Here is a 21,949-nt window from a genome sequence, read left to right as displayed (position 1 = left end):
TTTGAGTGATATTGTTACATTATTATTGTAATCTTTGTTATATTTCATTATTAGCTATTCACTCTTGACTAGTGTATTGTCAAAAAATAAATACATCATTATTACATCTCAAATTGCTTAGCACGTTGCAAAATTCAATTAGCCTAAAAAAATAAATGTCATAGTTGCATCTTAAGTTGCTTAGCACGTTGCAAATTTCAATTAGCATAAAAAATAAATACATCATAGTTGCATCTGAAGTTGCTTAGCACGTTGTAAAATTCAATTAGGCTAAACAATAAATATATAGTATTTGCATTTGAAGTTGCTTAGCACGTTGCAAAATTCAATTAGTATAAAAAATAAATACATCATAGTTGCTTCTAAAGTTGCTTAGCACGTCGCAAAATTTAATTAGCCTAAAAACTAAATACATCACAGTTGCTTCTAAAGTTGCTTAGCACTTCTCAAAATTTAATTAGCCTAAAAACTAAATACATCATAGTTGCATCTGAAGTTGCTTAGCACTTCTCAAAATTTAACTAGCCTAAAAACTAAATACATTATAGTTGCATCTGAAGTTGCTTAGCATGTTGCAAAATTCAATCAATTAGACAAGTGTTTTCCAACGGAAATGACATTCATTATAGAATACCTGTATCAGTTTCAATCAATTAATTAATCAGTCACATTTCTTAAGAAAGCCAGAGCCGAGAGAAGAGAAAATTTGGACTGATAACTAAAAAAATAATAATAAATAAAAAATAAAATAATTATAAAAAATAAAAATAATAAGTATTAAACATAATCAGGAATACTCAAATGTTCTGCTATATTGTATTAAACCCGTTTAGAATAATAATAATAATAATAATAATAATAATAATAATAATAATAAGATAAAATCTCAACCCAGCTAAATGTAGATATAAAATAGGAACTTATTACTGTAATTATTATTATTATTATTATTATTATTATTATTATTATTAATACTATCATTATCAACATTAACATTGCTATTAATGCTGCTTCTGTTAATCAGCATTTTGAGAAATGAAATAAAATTAATAGATCACAGTAATGACCAAGTCAGAAAGAGGAAGTTCGTGAACAATTTCAACAAAGCACTTCTCAACATAATCAGTTATTTTCTTAAAAAAAAAAAGATAAGTAACTCAGGTAATATGTAAAAGTAGAGTAACATACAAAAAAATGAAAAAGAAAGACAAATTGATGTCTATTAAATAAAGCAATGGAAAATATTCAAAGAAATCTTTTTAAGTGGTACAAAATTAACTGCTAACAAAATGTAGTCTTACCATAAAAATTAAACCTTGAAAAGCTACCAACATATTAAATATTTTACCAAAATTCAAAGTATTCGAGACGATTTTTTTTGCTGTTAACGAGTTCTGAAATTAATCATATTTTGTAATAATGAACTGTAAGCACAAAAGATAAAAACTAAAGAGGAAAAGAAAACAATGGATTTGTTATAATACAACTAATGGTCCAGAAATATTCGAAGAAGAAACTGAAATATTCCATTAATTATCACTCAAAATAATCATTTAATAATAATAATAATAATAATAATAATAATAATAATAATAATAATAATAATAATAATAATATTGTCAGAGAGCTAGAAAGATGCAGAATGCGAAGTATATACATAACAACTGAGCAGTGACAAATTATTTTGTGTTATTGCTGATATCAACACTAGATGCATTAAAACAGGAATAATAATTTCTATTGTATCTAATTATGTAATGTTCAATATATATCTTATTTAATTTCTATTACAAATGTAAATATCTGAACTAACATGAATTACACAAGAATATATGCAAACTTGAAAAAGATACAACAAAAATAATTACTAGAGAAAAGATCAATCAATTTGAAAGAATGTTGGACCTACTGTTAGTATACTTAAAATAATGATGACGGTAATAATAATAATAATAATAATAATAATAATAATAACAATAATTTTATACTAACAATAAGATCTCTTGTACGGTTTCATTTTTCCTCGTAGGACATGAAATATTCACAGGTGACTAGACTCTCTGAACATGTGATTAGCTTGGAAAAAAGTTACTCCTTAAGACAACATAGCACAAACACAAAACAAGTGACACACAACCAGTCCATCTAGAAGAGAAATTTCCATTTTTCTATCAGGAAACGTACCCATGACCATTGGATTTATAAATTAAAACTATTATAATAAAAAGTTACAAAAACACATAAGTATGTAAATTGTGAAGTTTGAAATGCTGAAAGCAGATTTGTATTATACTGTTCACGATCGTAATTATGTAATAAACATAACAAGATCTAAATAAGATCATGTCTTTGTTAGTGTTTTGCAAATGATGGGTTACTGCAATGTAGTGTCAATGTCAGTCTGTCAGTGTGTCAGTCTTGCGCCTCACACACAAACTGAAATACTTTGAGCTCAAAGTGCAAGTTAAACAGTCTAAAATGGTATTAAAAATTGAATTCTGTTTGCACAAAACAACTTAAAATCCATGTGTATCCTCCTTATGTGGTGCGGTGCAGAAATAGTTCAGCGGAAAACAGACCTATTTTAATTATTACAAGTTCAAAACATGACCTACTTATGGTGACAACAGAACAAGCTGAAAACTGCGACTATCTTTCGGGTTTGCATCCTGCTGAGCCTGGAATTAGCTTCGATGCAACCCGCGTATCTCATTTATGTGATTTAGTTTAAGTAATTACGTGATAAAGTAACACAGACAAAAACTGGGTCGACATACCTGGCGGAAGAAGATCAAAATCTAATTCTTCTACTACCAAGATGTCTCCAAGGCAAGTACTAATCCGCCATTTTAAATGTCCAATATCTGACAAATAAATAGTCGTATAAATAATACGACATAGAATTTTTTAATTTACTGCGGAGACATACGACGTCTAACCTCGTGGCTTCCTAACATACAACTGATTTGACCAATATGGCGGATGTAATAGACAGTGTTCACTAATATGCAACGGACGATCGATAATTTGTTACGAAATAAAAAATTTGCTATGTTGAGAAAAACAAAAATTTTTACAAATAACTACCAAATTCAAATAATGTATTTATAATTTTAAGTACCTTTTAAATACTTTATTTTACTCTTTCAAAGAATGAATAAACACATCTTCCAAAAATTTAATTTTTGACGTTTTCAACACGAGTTTGGAGTTGAAAATTTACTAGAAAATTAACTCTTGTTTTGTAGCATATTTCTTCAACATTTTTGGCAGAGCAATCATAATTTTCATTTCACTGTGATTAACATAACCTACATAATGTAAAATTCTGTTAACTCTCTCAGCAATTTTTCATAGAAAATTACATTTAATTTACTTCACACAACAGATTACAGTATGCCAAAACCTTTGTAATCACAAATATTACTGTTTTGCTACATGCAAACATACACTCTTAATACTTATAGTGGAAAAATTAATTATTAATTAAATACACAACAATAATAATAATAATAATAATAATAATAATAATAATAATAATAATAATAATAATAATAATGTGGTTTAATACTTTGTAATTTGTTTTTTTTTGTATAGGATTGCATTATTCAAATATAAGTGAAATGAATAAAACAAACTTAAAATTAGAAATTTAGACTAACAAATAATTTGCACTATTGCTAAGTAACTTCAGGCAACAAAAGAACAGTGAAACATTTTTTTTTAATTTTTAGCAAATGATAACTAAAATGCACGCATTCAATTAGTGGCCACTTTATATTAAGTAACTGTTTAAAATATTTGTGTTAATTATGAAATGCAAATGCTATTAAGAAGGTGTTTGCTTCAGAATGCCTAGACTTGAAAGTAAAAGTACAGTCCAACATAAGATCAATATTAGCCCTTGACCTGTAGTGCACATTGCATTCACATAAAGATCATGCTGTTCATATATCACATTGCCTACAAATATTCAATACAAAACAAAAGAATGCAGAACACATTACTGCTACTTATACAAACTATTAAATTAAATTTTAGTACACATGCAAATGTGGGGGAAAATGATTACAAATATATCTAACATAACCAACAAGCAGAATTAAATATATAATCAATGTTATGTATTATTATTAATATATTTGCTAGTACTCTCAATGTCATTTGTCTGTTAAATTTCATAGATACCAAATGTTGCATTGTAGCTAACTTATTTTTAAATAACACAAAAATTGTTTCATTTGTTGGCATATTACTTTAAATTTAAGTGATTTATATGATTCCAAAATGTTTCGCCCTTCTTTTAGTTTTAGTTTTAGATAAAAATTGTTAGCTGTGTTTAGGTAGAAATGCTTCCACGAAATTCCTTCCATGCATTCGTTTGCAGCACACCACAACATTAGCTTTTAAATAAATGATTACAATATTATCTGAAAAGTTGAGATGAAAATTTGAAGTCTATAAAATCAATAAAATAACGGAATAAAAAGTGAGAACTTTGGAAACATGGAGAGTTGAAAAGAAGTGAACGACAAGACAGTGGGGTGGTGAATTAGGGGACAAAAACATGAACACCAACCACATGACATACAACAAGTGGGATGGGTCATGCTAACATACATTCTCACCTGTTAAAAAAATGCAATTTTTTAAATGAAAACGAAAACTTTGAAGGCTTACTTTGGCACCTTGTGTTTCTGCACATCACAGCACTAGGGTAACAGAATTGTGCAGTTTTGAGCGAGAAGGAAGTGCAGCGCTGACGCCGGACGGGCGGTGTGAACTTGAGACTGACTTCCCTGACCTGACTCAACACGCTCCGCTGTGAGCTGTCCGCCGATGCACTCCGCCGCTGCGCTCGCTCGGGTCCCCCCGCGCACGCGCGCTGTGCGCCGAGATGCACTTCGGGCCGGGTTACACTACACAATGCCAAAAACTGCCCCTAATTTCCTAACTTCCTACACTAATTACACCGATTACATTTTGGTAACGACTACATTTCACCCCACAGGACATGTTCCTAGTACACATCAGTCTTTGTTGTTCCGTGTTGTCTCTATATATTAAACAGTACTACCGTATTTTCGTATAGTTTAGACTGGCTGCCCTTGAATGCATTTTCAGACCGTGGAAACTTGGTTGCAGAGACGCGGAGAGCAGGAATGGAGGCTGTTCGTTACAAAATCTGATAATCAATTTTTCCAAAATCGGATAGTATCCGATCAGTTAGACACCAAAATACGATAATGCATAAACTGGTTTCTTAATTAACAATTTATACCAATAATTCAAGTTAAAATGCTTTACGTGCCTCGAGACGCTTCCTATTAGACACAGCTTATGTTGTTCCGTATTATCGCAACCATTTCCTGTGATTTATGCTCACAAATGAAGACCTCCCCGGGAAAAGTATGTATCATCAGATTCTTGAATTATGGGATGTGGTTGGAAAATAATTATTTATGAGACAAGTTCGTAAAGGTTCTCTTTTTAACGCGAGGGCGAAAAAGATAGCTTTACGAATGTGTGTCATATAATGCTTTTTTTCTAGGATAGCTCAAATTTACATTAAATAAATATTTCAAGTTGAAGAGGTTATAAGATCACAATTTCATGGCCATCTAAACTCAGAACCATTAAGAAGTAAGTACCCATAGAATGGCAACTTGGTTTATTCATGTTCAAGATTTCATGGCCGTCTAAACCGCCTATATAATCAACAAAGCGGTTGGGAACAGTTGAATGATAAATCTTGTTACAATGAGTACTACAGTAGTGGCAAAAAAAAAACCGGACCGACCCTTGTAGCTGATTTCAGAGTCACAGATCCAAATTTTGCTAGTCACAAAACACACCTTGTATAATTAATGAAATTTATTGCATTTGTTCGATTCTTATCGTCTTTTGTTTTCTTCAGAGCCTCAAATTTACAGACGAAAAAACTTTGAGAGTTTTATTTTCATCTGGCATCAATATTACATTTCTACCTCTATTCGGCAAAGATAACTGCGTATTTTTACATTAAATAGCAGTACATACCTCTAGCTTCACTATCTATATTGAAATTACCACAGTTTGACACAATACACAGCACAGGATTCTTTTGTATCAGCTACAAGGGTCGGTCCGGTTTTTTTTGCCACTACTGTACATGTAACTTCAGAATAATAAGGGCTAAAATGCAGGTATGAATGTTAAATTTGTTACTTAATTGTGTTACGTGTAATATTTAAGTAATGAAAGACCCAGGTAATGCATTAATTTCTTAATGATTGAAGTATGCACACTGAATATTGGATTTTCTTTGGCAGTACGTAAAATGAATAGCACTGTCTAAAGTGATTACTTACTTTTTTACTCACTAGTGCATTCAAGTCTCACTTTAGGCACCGATGACAGTGGGTAAAATGCAACTTTACGCACTATCGTAGAAAAAGTAATTTTAAAGTATTTATTTATAATAATAAATTATTGCGTTCAATGGCTGAATAAACTTGTATCCTTGTTTAGTCGAACGGTTCTGCTGGTAAATACAGGCCTATTGAAATACGCTCCTGAAGTTTATCATTTTCCTTTCTCCTGAAACATGAATTAGGCTACAGCTCTGTTGGTTACATCCCTATTCCGGGGAGGTATTTAATTCTTGAGTTTATAGTCTAATTTTTCAAATTTTATTACTCAGAAAAGGAACACGAGTTCGCTGTAAAGCCTGATAACGAATGCTTCGAAAACAGTTAGACCTACAAGGTCCTTAATACATATGGCTGCCGTACCATGATATCTGACTCCCGGGCCACAGGTCGGGCATCGGCCGGTAAAATGCTGCTTACAACAGCGGAAGCAGAAATGGATTATGACCTACCTTACAGCTGATGTATACACGCTCGATATCGCGAGAATATGTTGTCACTCACTCGTCTAAGCTTATCAACTGAAATTCGATGGTGTTTGGATAAAGGAAGAGAAATCATACACATGAGTTTTGAGATAAATGAAAACCAAACTTCGGACTCTTAATGCAACCAATTTTCTACAGAATAACGAAACACATCAAATGCTATTACTGTTTCTGTTTTGTAGAATTTAACTTGTGTATTCCCCAAGGGAATAAATCTTCATTTGCACAAAAAATGACAACACCCTTAGCCGAGCACCATCGAATTATTCTTATTTCATATTCAATATAAGCCTGCAGTTCTTCTAATGTGTACGGATTCGTGCGAAACAATTTCTTTCCTCCATTAAAACTGTTAATGTTTTTCTTTGTAAAAGTTATTTCTGCTCGAAGAGGGTTTATTGAAACAACCCACTGCAGCGCCCTTTTGAATTTTTTTTTATTTTAGTAGGTTATTTTACGACGCTTTATCAACATCTTAGGTTATTTAGAGTCTGAATGAGATGAAGGTGATAATGCCGGTGAAATGAGTCCGGGGTCCAACACCGAAAGTTACCCAGCATTTGCTCATATTGAGTTGAGGGAAAACCCCGGAAAAAACCTCAACCAGGTAACTTGTCCCGACCGGGAATCGAACCCGGGCCACCTGGTTTCGCGGTCAGACGCCCTAGCCGTTACTCCACAGGTATGGACTGCCCCCTTGAAGAAGTACTATTCAATATAGTAATGACCTTTGGAATCATAAACTCAGTTTTACACAAAAAACATTCCCGAACAAACAATAATTTGTTCCAAATAGTATCCTTTATCACTTTTTAGAATAAAGGCACTTCATGCTCTTAAAGTGGTAGATAGACCTACAGTTTAACACTAAAACAAAGTCGGTTTTTAAAATGTGCACTATTTAAGTTTATCTTGGCGAAACATTTACTTATTTCAATATCTATGTTATTTTTAAAGCAATGAATTTTAATGCAACACTGTACGCTCTTTTCCAACTAACCACATTTTGGAAATATGCACACATCAATGATATTTCTGAAACTACCGAACAGAATTTTATGAATTTTTTGTGCATGTTTACATATACTGTATTATATTGTATATTAATTACAAAAATTACCTTAATCAAGCCTCTTTGTTGAAAACTTTGCCTATAAAATAATTTTAATTAAAATACCTTGAAAACATGTCACATAAGTATAAATTTAAGACGTTAATTATTTACCGAGAAACCTGAATGTGATCAGTCTTCTAGCGCTATATTTCAACTTTACAAAATAATAATAATAATAATAATAATAATAATAATAATAATAATAATAATAATAATAATAATAGATAACATATTTGTATTACAACAAATAATAGAAAAGCATAAAGAATTTAATAGAGAAACACATTTAACATTTATTGATTATATTAAGGCGTTTGATAGAATAAATAGAAATGAATTATGGAGAATATTATATAATAGAGGTATTCCATTGCATCTAGTTGAAGTGATTAGAAACATATATATTAATTCTAAAATACAAATAGCTGGTGATACACAGATAAGAGTAGAGGAAGTTAACTTAGGTTTGAGACAAGGCTGCAGTATGTCGCCGATTCTATTCAATATATATATATATATATATATATATATATATATATATATATATATATAGATGGACGAAATATTAAGAAAATGGAAAATAAAAATAAAGAACTATACACAGAATTTTAATGAAGATAATTTCATAATGACGATGTTATTCGCTGACGATCAGGTAGTAATAGCAAATAATGAAAATAACCTACAGAGAGCAGTACATGAGTTATGGAAAATAAATAAGAACTATAATATGGAGATATCTGTACATAAGACTAAAACTATAGCATTTTGTGGCAAATCTCCTGTAACATCTAAAATAGTAATAGGAAACAGTATCATAGAACAGGTAAATAAATTTAAATTTTTGGGCGTTACCTTATCTTATAAAGGAGACTATGATCAAAAAGAAAAAAAAAATATAAAAATTTAATTACATAAATTGAACAATAAGAAGAACTCTGAAATCAAAAGCTAGAAAAGATACATTGTTAAAATTTTATAAGGTGATGTCAGTGCCCAGTTTACTATATGGAAGCGAAACATGGGTTATGAAAAAGAGAGATGCCTCTATATTACAAACAAATGAGATGAAATTTCTGAGAAACGTAGCAGGTTACAGGAAAATAGAACATAAAAGAAACGAAGAAATAAGAGAAGAACTTGAGATATATGAATTAAACAACAAAATAGAAGAATATAGAAATACATGGATGTCTCACATTTCAAGGATGCAGGAGGACAGGATACCATATACGTTTTGGAAATATAAACCTCGGGGAAGAAGAAATATTGGAAGACCAGCCAAAAGATGGATGGACCAATTTCAGTAGCTGCTACAGGAATCAATTTCCTAATGCATGAAGGATGATGATGATGATGATGATGATAATAATAATAATAATAATAATAACAGAACGTGGAAATGTTGGAAATTTATTTAGTTAAGTCAAAATCTGTATTCTGACAAAGCGAGCAGCCGCCATTTTAAATAATTAGATTATGCACTTAAATTCAAGTTAGAAAATGGAAAATTATTTTAATATATTGAATAATGACAGGGCTTTCTTTATATTAATTTGCTATTATGTACTAGCTATGTACCTAACCTCTTAAACTCTGTATACGAAAACTTTCACTTCTCGAAACCTGCACCTTCAAAAGCTCTCTATTTAGCTGTAATAGGTATCGCTTTTTATTATCAGTTTATTTCTTTATCCAAAGATCACAACTTAAACCCTGAATGTGAAAGTTTTCAATCATATGTACTAGCAGCTTCACCCGGTTGCAATAGGTTTCCTTTTCTTATTATCAGATTATTTCTATTTCCAAAGTCCACAACATCAACTTCTTGTCACTAATTTTTTTTGAGTTTCAGGAACACGTCACATGCACCATCGACTCCACTGGTTCATCGTCTGCAAGATCACGACTAATCTTAGAGCGAAAACAGAATCGCTAAGAAGGCAGCAAGCGACATGGTTGTGGAAGCACGTAAATCGAGTTTTCCAAAGGCAGCAAGAAGCCTACACGCAGCACGAGAGAGTAGAAGAAGTTGCCGCATCTCCACGGCGCATGCAAAGCACTGACTAAACTAAACACACGAGATCAAGGTCATTTTCACTTCCTATGCTCATTTATTGTCATTATATCCCTTACTCCTATCTTCATCATTCTTATCTAGTTGTGTTATTATACTTTTATCTATTTCTTTCTAATTTTTTTTCACTTTTTCCTTCATCTCCACTTCTATTTTCATATCGTCACTTTTCTCTTCACGTCACCTTCCTCAATTTCCTTCTTTGGTATCTTGTCCTCCATTATCACCACTACCACCACCCTTTTATCGCCATCCCATTATATCATTTCTGATACCAATCACAATATTTTCAACAAAAATCACTGTGCAAAATATTACAATAAGTTCAACACAAACACGTTCCACGTCTATACAGCCCATTCTGCCTCTGATTGGTGTTCTAGTTCAGTGGTCGTCAGCACTCGCTGAAATGGGTAACGGCTAAGAAGTGTATCGCAATATGTACCGTCGTGCAGAAGAGAGAGGGAGGAAGCATACCCGCCAGCAGCCACGGATGCATGCCAGTGCAATGTTTTATCCGCGGGTAAGAGATACTAGCCCGAGGGTTCACTGTCCTAATGACCGCTATTCTGGCTGATATGTAATATCTATTATTAGGCAGTACATCTCACTTGATGATGTGTGTCAGAGGAAGAACAATTGTTTGTATACATCTGAAGTCTGATTAGTGGAATATATAGCTAATCGGCGATGTATGTAATGGAGGGGAAAGGAACTGGCCACTCTACCCCATTCCTGGCCTAGTTACCTCATAAGTGGTGCCTTGTTGGTATCACTTGTGACCTGTCTTCTGACAGTTAACTGAAAAATATAGCCGATTCTCACTTTCTACTCATGTTCGAGATAAGTTTAATTTACACTTCATATTTGACACCATTTTTGTATTGGTCGTTCGTGTTTTTTTTTCTATTTGACATATAGCTCATTATCTATTCAAAAAGCCACAGTATATTCTATCTCCCCTGTTTTCTTTTCTCTTTGTATTTGAGATAAAATCTATTTTTCAGGAGCTCTCTGTCGTTCATTGTCCTGCTCCGTAACTTCGTGGTTTAAGGTCTGAGTCGTCATACTTGGACTCGCGTTATGGAATGGGCATTGGTTCGAGTACTTATGGAGAAGGAATTTTCTCATCACATTTCGGCCAGTGTATGGAACCGGTACCCACTCAGCATTGTGATGAATTTGAGGAGATACGATAGGTAACGAAATTCGGTTACGAAAACCAACTATAACGGCTGGAAGAGGGGATGATCGTGCTAACCACACGATACCTCCATTCTGGTTGAATGATCGTTCACCTCTGCTCAGACATGTGAAGGCGAGGCCAGCAGCTAGCTGGTTGGCCTTGGGCCTTCATAGGCTGTCGCGCCACGCATTATTATTATTATTATTATTATTATTATTATTATTATTATCATCATCATCATCTGTCGTTCATTCCTTTCACATATTCGCATGCACTATCCTTGTTTTCAGACTTCTATAACTCAACCGACAAATATTCATAATCATCAGGGCAGGATATTTATGGAGATCGTGAAAATCACGACATAATAGATACACAATAGATTTTTACTAATATTTACGAATTAAGTGATTCTGATTAATCATATGCGGATGAAACAATCGCGACAAATCGGGAAATAGAGTTCTAACAGCGAAATATGAACACTTTCGCGAATTCTTACTACAGCGAATTTCGTATTGAGTTTTTTCTGATTTTTTCACTTGAATTTGTTATATATCCAAGTAGGCTATATTGCATGGTATTCCAGGTGTTCTGATTACATTAATGAACTCAAAAGACGGAGAATTCAACATTTTACTAATAATTTGAAAGTTTTAATTTGAGGGTTTCAAGTTTTTTTTTTTCGTTTTTAATGAATGTGTGTCAAATTCAGTCTCAATCCAACAAATACTGTCTATTGGCCAGATCGCACCTTTACCAGAATCCAACAAACCTTTAATGTCAATTATTTGGAAAGTAATATTCATATTGAGTTAATACTCCAATTCCAAAATAATTGTATTTTCAAAAATTTCCATTATCTCCCCCAAGAATACAAATCAATCTCCAACAATCTCCGCGGACACCAATACTAAAAAAAAAACACGTAAATGATAAAATTAATCTCCATAAATACCTGTTCTTGATAATCATAAATTCAGTATAACAAACGCAGAGATCCCACCCCAAGAAATAAAATATTCTCTTACTCATATCTACTTATGGCACAGTTCTCATATCTGGAGTTCAGTAGAATCTCCACATGATTTGCCGTAATTTTTCTTCACGTAGAACTACGTCTTCATATTAGGCACTATAGGTCGTCAGCCGCTCAGTAACGATGCCCAAAAAAATATGTGTTACGTTGGAGTCACTTGTAGCTTTTAAACAAGTATAGCGAAACGAAAAGTATATCACCGTGTAAACAAAGGAGTCTCGTAACCGTAAACATCCGCGAGAAGCCGGTCGAACCCTTCAGGTCGGCGAGACGGGTGGAGCAAAAATGTCTCGAAAACTGCGTTCCGGCGGCCATTTTATGAGCACAACTACGTGAGATCTGAATCGATCAGGACATTTGAAGTGTCGATCGATCGAGCGGGACGAGATCTACTAAATAAATATGAAAAAAAATTATCCGAATTAAATTAACCTCCTATTTTGAAAAAAAAGTAATAATAAAAATTATGAACTTTCAAAATATCTGGAAATTCAAAAGTTGAGAGAATACAAAGATGTAGACGAGAGCAGCAGAAGAAAGGGGAATTCAAGGCAAATCAAACAATCCCAAGACCACTGTTACGAGGTACAAGAGACGAGAAACAGAGTACAAGAGAGAATTATTAATTTTTTATTCAATATAAATTAATTATATAGGCCCTACCTACATAGAGTGACATTTTGTTGCATACTACAATATAATCTATACTAATAATAAATCTGTAGCCGAACTTTTTCTGGTAATTTTCGATTTTCCAAAAATAATTGGTCCTAACATATATAATTAACCTCCCTGAAACCGAAAATCGCTTTTTTGAAATTTTTGTTTGTATGTCTGTCTGTCTATCTGTCTGTATGTTTGTTACCTTTTCACGCGATAATGGATGAACGGATTTCGATGAAAATTGGAATATACATTATGTTCGTTGTAACTTAGATTTTAGGCTATATAACATTCAAAATACATTGTTTAAAAGGGGGGTTATAAGGGGGCCTGAATTAAATAAATCGAAATATCTGGCTTATTATTGATTTTTGTGAAAAATGTTACATAACAAAAGTTTCTTTAAAAATAATTTGCGATAATCTTTATTTCTTGAAAAAATTTGATAGGACTGATATTTAATGAGATAAATGAGTTTTAAAATTAAAATAACAGCCGTCTAAGGCCGTATAATGAAATAAAAAAACAAATGACTTCGTCTATAAGGGGCCTTGGACAACAACAATCGAAAGCTATGAAAGATAGCCTACAGAGAATGTTTCTGTGTTTGTATGAAGTAATATCGGAAGCTAAATTAACCGATTTGTATAATTAATTATTATTTCACCATTGGAAAGTGTAGTTTTTCTAGATGGACATAATGCTATAATGTTATTACAGTAACTTCTGATATAATATAATGTAATATAATATAATATAATATAATATAATATAATATAATATAATATAATATAATATAATATAATATAATATAATATAATATAATATAATATAATATGATATGATATGATATATGATATATGATATATGATATGATGATATATGATATATGATATATGATATATGATATGATGATATATGATATATGATATAATATAATATAATATAATATAATATAATATAATATATGTAATGTAATATTATATAATATAATTTAAGTTATTTGAAGGATTCAGAACCATAGTGGGCCAAACGCCATTTACTGAATACGTAGAAAACAAGGGTTAAAATGAAGTTATTACCATAATTCAATGGAAACCTATAACAAGTAAAATAAAGTATACACATTAAATCTAAATGATGTCAATGTTCATTAAACTATGGTTGCATGTAATAAAAATTAGAAACATGTTAAAGGAATTGTCATTGCACCAATGAGTGGTCTCTGGACCAAAATGATCGCATTTTAATTATTTGGATGCAATTTAAATTAAGTAACATATTAAGCGATTTATCCTTCTATCAAACACGAATGTTCCCTGGATCAAATGTCCTATTTTATTATGTAATTACTTTATATTTATTTCTAATGGGTGCAGCGGAGCGCACGGGTACGGCTAGTAAAGAAATAAACCTACTATACAATAGGTAGGGTACTGATAATTTTGAAGGCTCTACAGCCTTTGTGGGGCCATTGTATGATTCTAAAGTTCTCTAATCTAACATTAGACACATACACAATAGGCGGCACTCCCATGACGTGAGGTGGCGTAACGCCGGGCATATGCCTAAGACAATACAGACAAATATGCCTGCCCTAGGCAGGAATCTAACCCATGACCGTAGCCTTCCCGCAGCATCAATACTGTGTGCCTTAACCGCTGCGACCACCACAATCTGGATAGTACCGATTTGCAACACATCTCACAGACTTAACCCTACTCTGCTATGCAAATCTTCACGATAGCCTCCAATTGTCACGTCACAGGAGTTAGGTATAACAAAACTTAAAAGAAGTTAAACCACCATAATCCAGAAAAAGTCACAAAAAATACGTCACGTACTTACTAAAAGAATGTTTTAATGCAGACCACTAAGAGTATTACATCTATGAAAGTCTAAACAAAACTGAAATGCTATAATCTCTGTACTGTACACTATATGCAATAGGCCTATAGTAGAGAATACAATAAGCTTATACTTATAAATAAAATTCTGGCATAGCAGACTTTGACAATTTGTAAAACAAGAGAACATCAGGTTTGGACTTAGCAACCATAAATGAACCCTGATAATTTCTAAACACGGCCCACTGGTTAAGTTATTTCTTCATTGTTTGCTTCATTCTTTACACACAGATTTCTTATGGCGATATGTCGCATCCCTGTGTCTTGTGCCCTGAAAAACACACGGTATATTTAATAAAAGTACCTTCAAATACCTCACGCAAGGTTTTACAGGTGTCAAGTTTGGGAAACGGGCAGTAAGAATCGCGGAGTAAAAATATTTTCAAAATAGAAAATAATATACATGACATTTATAAGATATTGTTTTAAATAATTGATTGAATGGCGATCTTACTCGTGTTAATTATGTAAGCATATGCGGCGTACAGCTGTTTCGGTGCTACTTCACACCATCCTCAGAGCCTTCTATGTCTCGGCGTCATCTCAACTTCGCTGCCTGTTGTGTGGGTGCGTTCATGTGATGGAGAGTTGAGTTAAATAGTGTGTGTGTTCTGAAATTGATCTGTGTGTTGAGTATTTGATTAGGGTGTGTTTTAGTGTGTCTGTATATTTCATATTGTTCTAGTGTGTTGAGTCTTTTGTTTTTGGGTTGTATGTGTAGGATTTCCATGTCTGTATTTATGTTATTGTATGTGTGGTTGGCATTAGTTGTGTGTTCGGCATATATAGATGTATTGTGTCCTCTGGTTACTGCTTTAATGTGTTCTTTGTATCGAGTTTGGAATGATCTGCATAACTAATGCTAACCACACATACAATAAAATAAATACAGACATGGAAATCCTACACATACAACCCAAAAACCAAAAACTCAACACACTAGAACAATATGAAATATACAGACACACTAAAACACACCCTAATCAAATACTCAACACACAGGTCAATTTCAGAACATACACACCATTTGACTCAACTCTTCATCACACGAACGCACCCACACAACAGGCAGCGAAGTTGAGATGACGCCGAGACACAGAAGGCTCTGAGGATGGTGTCAAGTAGCACCGAAACAGCTGTAAGCCGCACATGCTTACATAATTAACACGAGTAAGATCGCCATTTAATCAATTATTTATATTCAAGTGTTAAAAGTAGTGTACGAAAGGTTCAACATGGATATTGTTTTATCTGTGTGTTTCATTTTAGCTCACAATACATGAAACGATGACACAGTACTTATGTCTTCAGATCCACTGTAATATTTCTGACGCTTTTGGAATGAAAATGGAAGCAGATAAATTGTATGAACAGGAAGCAACTTCAGTATCAACAAGCGGATAGGCGATGTAATTTTAACAATAGGTAGAGTCTAGCATACAATAAGCCTGACACAGTGATAACGAACAGAAGTGAAGTGAGTTTAATTACAGATCTTATAATTCTGTAAGGTAGAAACGTTATAAGAAAGGAGGCTAAGGGAATATTAAACAAGAAATGCAATGATAAAGCGCAACGCATGTGGAACAACAAAACAAACATCATACCTACTGCTAATTATTGGCTCACCTGGGAATATACGAATTAAAGCATACAAAGTTACCTGAAAGACATCCCTAGGGAACGCAGAATCACAGAATTGCAAACGACAGCTCTACCAGGAACTGTACACATATTATGGAAATGTGTATCTTCATAAGAAAGACTGGGAACATTTTCAAATGTAAAGATCTGATGACTCAAACATGCAGGCCAACAAAGAGCAATGTAGGCCTACAGCTTCAATTTAGGAATCAAAGGTAATGCTTTAAACTTAATAAAATCGTATCTTAACGACAGAATTCAAATAACGAAAATTGACAATTATTCAAGTGAACCTTTAATTATTAATATAGGTGTTCCCCAAGGCACAGTTCTAGGCCCTATTCTATTTTTAATATATATCAATGACTTATTAAAAATTGACTTACAACAATACAATGATGTTCACTATTCTTATGCAGATGACACAGTTTTACTTTTTGGTGGGAAAACCTGTTATGATGCATATAATAATTCAAATAATGGACTTAAATTAATAAAAAAAATGGTTTGACATAAATTATCTTTCTATCAACGAAAATAAAACCATAATTATTCCATTCTCATTATCTGAAAAATGTAACAAACGTACTACATCTATATTAAGTATTAAATTACATAATTCTGATTGTTGTCTTATACAGTGTAAATGTCCGATTATTAAAGAGTCCTCTGAAGTTAAGTATTTAGATATAATTTTCGATAATCATTTAAAATGGAACCAACACATTAATTACCTTTGTAATAAATTACGTAAAATAGTATATTGTTTTATTGAGGAATTACTTGTCAATAAGTTTATTACGTACAATATATTTAAATTTATTTCAATCGGTAATTATGTATGGAATTATAGGATAGGGTAGCTCATTTAAATCCAATTTTAATCCACTTTATTTATTACAGAAGAAAATAATTAAAATATGTTTTCATAAACCTATTGATTTTCCATCTCAAAATTTGTTTCTAGACTTTAATGTACTTAACGTAAGACAAATTTATTATATTGTATTAATAAAATTCATACATAAAAATCGAAATAATTTTGAATTGTATTCTCATAGTAATGAAACAAAAGGTATGAATTCTTTAAGGTTGTTTGAACCAAAATGCAACACTGTTACAGTATTTAATCATAGTAGTAATTTAGGCCCAAGAATATATAACAAATTTATATTTAAATATCCTAATCTTGTCAATTCTAATAGTTCTAGTATCAAATTAAAAAAAGTTATGTATGGATTTTATAAAAATTGAAAAATTGTAAATTTAAATTTATATACTATAATTGCACAGTAGACATAAGACAAATTGTATTGTATAATTATTAATTTCAATTCAGGAATCCGCCCCTGAGCACGAGTTCTACTCTTTCAGGGGCGAGCTAAAGTTATTCTGTATATATTATATTTTATGTTACAATTATTAGCTAAATAATAAATAAATAAATAAATAAATAAATAAATAAATAAATAAATAAATAAATAAATTTAATTAGTTCTGTAAATATGTTTTTTTTCACGATCGTATTTTTGTTGTATTTACAGCTATTATTATTAGTCCTTGAAAGTTAGAATTTCCACAGAGAAACTTATTGCTATGGAAACCATTCTTCATAACATAAAACTATACTGAAGTACCCCCATTACAGTACACTTATTGTTACTTAGTTACCATTACAGTATAGTTAATATTACACTCTCTACACTTAGATGTTTTCAGAACAGCCCCGAAGTTCACCTAGTCTCCTATCAAATTAAGTACCGGGTCTTTACCGGGGGTAAAATGCGGTCGGAGCGTGATGCCGATCACACCACCTCATTCTAGTGTTGAAGTGAAGAAAGCATGCCATGCCCCAAAAGTGTCTTAATGTCCTGTGAAGGATCTATCTTTACCTTACACTTAAATGAAGCTGACGTGTGCCATAATCCTCTATTTATAAATCTATCCTGCCAGAACTAGCAGAAATATTTTCCATATCCTTTCAATATCTCTGCTAACAATTTAGCCTTTCCTTGAACCACAGGTCAGGATAATGACATGTCTTTTGCACATTGTGGGTAAACCAGAGAAATGTGTCTGCATTATCATTTTCCATCAGAGCTTTTTTCTGCGGTTTGATATTTTAGACTTTAGAGGACAGCTGTAGCTGTTTAGATTTTGGCCGTATCTAATCGGAGACAGTTCGGATTTCAATTCCATAGCCTGCTGCAGAGTTTCACAATGTCGCGCCATTTTCCACTCATCTTATAACGTCAAGTTTTTATTTGACGGCTATAATCCCACGTTGACATCGCAAAAGCACATACTTTATAAAATAATACAAAGCAATATGCACGAACAATTGCTAAAGCATCACAGAAATAATGCTCGGGGAATCAACTGCCGTAGCTGGTTTTACAATTCTTGGGACAGAGGGTAGATGGAACGAAAGCCAGATACGTAAACAGAGAATAACTTTCACTTGACGGAGCCAATACACTCGTGAACTGAGGGTGTGGAAAGCAATTTTACTACCTAACCGTATGCCTACTGCATTCTCTAAAAAGCACTCACTCTTGATTTGGGGTGAGAACAAGATGGTCCAAAAAGATACTGTATCCATTTTTAATCCAATGTTTCGGTTAAGGAGGGTTTCGGCTAAATGAAGTTTTACTGTAATTTCTCTTTTTTTACACTATGCCACATGATGATAGAGAGCTTGAAAATGCAAGAGGTTTAGTAGGTATACTGCAGATACTTTATAAACAATGGTGTCGGACAAATGAATCTTGTCTTTTATATGCCTGTCAATCATTGAAATATGGATAAAGTGAAATTTTCATAAACACTTATTAAGGATTTTCATGTAGCCTACATAATGCTCACATCTGTTAACAATAGACACTACAAAATACTACATTTATTTTATTTATTTATTTATTTAACCTGGTAGAGATAAGGCCATCAGGCCTTCTCTTCCCCTCTACCAGGGGATTACAACTACAATATTAAGAATACAATTACAATTATGTTGCAAAAACGTATAATCAAAATTTGTTTGAAAAGGCGACTGGATTACCCAACAAAATTGATCCATTCCGAATTGAATGTTTTTAGAATTGACCAAATTTATAAATACTCTTTAATGAAATTCTATCATAAAAATAGAATGAAGTTTGTAGCTCAGCCACATGCTCATAATACAAGACGAAATGAAATTCTTAAATTAGTTGAACCTAAATATTTCACATCTGCTGCTTTACTACACAGTACAAATTATGGTCCACGTCTATATAATTCGATAATAAAATTTCATCCAGAATTGACTACTTTAAGCAATGAAATTTTCAGATCCAGAATTAAAAAATTTATATGACAGACTTCCCTGTATATATATTATGTACCATGTATTGTAAAACAAGTTTATTTCTATCCTAAGTGCATTTTTCTATTTTATCTTGGTTACTATATCAACATGACCTGCACTAATTATACTACTAATAATAATTTAATATTAATCCACCAATCTCAACATCGTCTCTTTTTTCACTCAGTTATTACTAGTATTATTATTTAGTAATTTTATTATCATCTTTATGCGAGCTTTTTTCTTAAGTATTTTGTCTACAAAGTATGTATATCTATGTAACGGAACTGTCCCCGAACACGAGCTTTGCTCTTTCGGGGTATTTTAATGTAACGTTTTTATGTATATGTTATTATTAAATAAAATCTAAATCTAAATCTAAATTATAATTACATAAGCAGTTCCTACTTTACTTCTAGGACAGTAGTTTCCAATCTATGGTCCGCAGACGCCTTGGGGTCCGCGAGTGAGTTGAAATGAGTCCGCGGCTCCAACAATGTTTTGAAATAGTATTTTAACTTCATTTCTCTGATTTTGTCAGCTTGCTGGAGTATTTTTTGTTTAACTCAGATTCTTAGGAGACAAATTTTAAAAGGAATGACTTCGCCTGAGGAACTTCTCTTGGCTTATAAGTCTGGCGCACCTATCCGATATTTTCAATTTGTTAAGTTCTGATCTTCAGGGTTCAACTTTAAATGTGTTCATCGTTCAGGATGGAACTAAAGCAGCGATAACGAAGTTAAACTTATTGGCCTGCTCAGATATCAATCGAGAATTCGATAATTTCCCACACTTTGTAACTTTCTAGCAACACATGATGAACTATAGCCCGATATCTTTGGAAGTAAAAAAATCTTCACTGATTGATATTTAAATTAAGGAAATATTATCCTTTCCGCCATGGGAAAAACAATTGTATGAAAATTCCCTTCTTGGTGACAAATAATACTTTGTCAGTCTAAAAAGGAGATGGATTGTTACAATTATTATAAATTATCTTTTCTCTCGAGCTTAAAAGTTGTGTTTTCTACAAAGTCTCTGTAGTAATCTTCGTTGCATGCACTACCGATAGACAATACCCCTCTGTTTCCCGAAATGCAGTACAACAATTAATGCCATTTGCATCAGCTTATTTATGTGAGAGTATATTTTCCATTTTATGTTGAGGTAGACCTGCGACTTAGTGTATCTGCAATTGAGTCAGCCTAGGCCAAGTAAAATCAACCATCCCACTCATAATCTTATGACAAGTATGAAAAACTGGTTTAATTTTTCATGGCAAAGACATCAACCATCCCACTGATAAACTTATGGTAAATTAAAAAAAACTGGTTTAACTTTACACAGTAAAAACATGAACCATCCAACAGATAACTTTATGGTAGGTCTAAGTCTAGAAAAACTGGATTAACTTTCCACAATAAAGACATGAACCATCTCACTGATAAATTTTGAGATAATTTAAACAATTAAAGTTAAAAAGCTTTAGAGAAAAGCATATGTTTTGAAAGCATAAGAAAGAAGTTAAAATCTTCTATTAACTTTACTTAAATTAATAAACCTAAACCAACAACAAGAATAAATAAATCCTAACACCTTAAGTCTAAAAATACTGGTTTAATTTTTCACAGCAAAGACATCAACCATCGCACTGATAATCTTATGGTAAGTCTACGAACCGGTTTAATTTTTCATAGCAAAGACATCAACCATTCCACTGATCACCTTATGGTAAATTTCAAAAACTCATTTAATTTTTCACAACAAAGACATCAACCATCCCACTGATAACCTTATGATGAGTTTAAAAAATGGTTCAACTTTTCACAGTAAACACATCAACCATCCCACTAATAAATTTATGGTGTCTAAAAAACTGGTTTAATTTTTCACAGCAAAGAATCAACCATCCTACTGAAAACTTTATTATAAGTCTAGAAAACCTGGTTTGAATTTTCATAGCAAAGACATCAACCATCAAACTGATAAATTTATGGTGTCTAAAAAACTGATTTATTTTTTCACAGCAAAGACATCAACCATCCCACTGAAAATTTCATGATAAGTCTAGAAAA

The 21,949-nt window shown here is 32.3% G+C and overlaps 1 protein-coding gene across 4 annotated transcripts in view; it reads right to left on the bottom strand.

The window, feature by feature from the left end:
* The window catches only part of Blimp-1 (PR domain zinc finger protein 1), a 454,433-nt gene that overhangs the window by 285,376 nt on the left and 147,108 nt on the right, over window positions 1-21,949 (bottom strand). The window contains exon 1 of one of the 4 annotated variants that reach the window (XM_069832829.1): window positions 4,681-4,808. The exons of 2 other annotated variants lie outside the window; for them this stretch is intronic. The gene's annotated coding sequence lies outside the window, so the exon portion shown is untranslated. Of the gene's footprint in view, window positions 1-2,777; window positions 2,928-4,680; window positions 4,809-21,949 lie in introns of those variants that run through there. One more of the 4 variants, XM_069832828.1, reaches the window with a different exon arrangement.

Source organism: Periplaneta americana, chromosome 8 (genome assembly GCF_040183065.1).
Source record: "Periplaneta americana isolate PAMFEO1 chromosome 8, P.americana_PAMFEO1_priV1, whole genome shotgun sequence".
Lineage (NCBI taxonomy): Eukaryota > Metazoa > Arthropoda > Insecta > Blattodea > Blattidae > Periplaneta > Periplaneta americana.
Note: the sequence above shows the minus strand (reverse complement) of the source record. Positions and strands in the feature narration are given on the sequence as shown.